Raw genomic sequence first — 1,266 nt, 5'->3', positions numbered from 1 at the left:
GATAAATTGTAAGATGTTCATACTCGATTAATGCAAAGAAATTATTTCCATTGAATCGAATTTTCTTGTTTTTCCTAGTAAATGTTCAGATTAAAAATCATCCCGATATAATTGTAACAAAATAAAGTTTATTCAAGCGATTTAAATAATGAATTAATTTACATATCTTTATATATCTGTTGCCATACGCAACGTATGAGTAATATTTAATTGTGATATAAATAAAATTAAGTATACATTGATTTAAATTGTTAAATAGAATTTGATGAAAAACAATATAATCTAACTGCCTTTTTCATAAAAAGTTATCAAAGGTTTATAGAAAAAATTTTGTATGAAAACTGTCTTATAAACCTTTGATAAATTGTTATGAATAAGGCCCTTATAAACAAATAAAAATTTAATTTTTAACTAAAGAAAATAACATTGAATTTCTTTGACATTTCAACCTTTTAATTAGAATTTAATTAATATTTACAATTTAACCCAAAGCAATTTAATTTAAATATTCACTTTTTACAAGCCTTTTTCCTTAAAAAACATTTATTCATTAGAGAAACACATGCCTTATTTTACTTTCTTGAAAACCTCATTCTACTTGTTAAACACAAACAAAAAGAAATCAATTTAAATTTATCATCTTTCTTTAGAATTCGTGTTTCCCAGATTTGCCTTTCGAAAAAAAAAACTTCAAACGAGATGTTGTTATTCAATCAATTTGATTAAATATCGAATAGCAGAGTGACACATTTTCCATCCACCACGTGACACTTCAATCACAATCTTTAAGAGACATCTGCAGCAGCGTTGGCCGTGAAACAAATAATGTGTGGGACTATAGAGAATAGAAAGAACAAAAGCAAAAATAGGAAACCCGTTAAAAAAGACAAACACTTCCCTAAAGCAATCATATTGATGTATTTACACACAAAATAAACTCAAATGTTTTAAATTAGGAGTGGAAAGGGGGTTTCGATGATATAAACAAGAAAAACAACAGCATCAACAAAAAAACGAAAACCAATATTCGAAATCGTGAGTATGTACATAAAGGTTGCCTTTGTAATTGCAAATTTTACCAATAAAAACACAAAGACTCATACCAACTAGTAGATTCGTGCCTTCGAAATACACTTGAGAACAGGGATGGAAAACTAGTACTATAGTTAGTTAGTTAGTTAGTTAGTTAGTTAGTTAGTTAGTTAGTTAGTTAGTTAGTTAGTTAGTTAGTTAGTTAGTTAGTAGGTAGTTAGTTAGTTAGTTAGT

The sequence above is a fragment of the Lucilia sericata genome, unplaced genomic scaffold (genome assembly GCF_015586225.1).
Source record: "Lucilia sericata isolate MDLA Ls3-8-SP2 unplaced genomic scaffold, ASM1558622v1 Contig000386F_arrow, whole genome shotgun sequence".
Classification (NCBI taxonomy): Eukaryota; Metazoa; Arthropoda; class Insecta; order Diptera; family Calliphoridae; genus Lucilia; species Lucilia sericata.
This window is presented reverse-complemented; position numbering follows the sequence as displayed.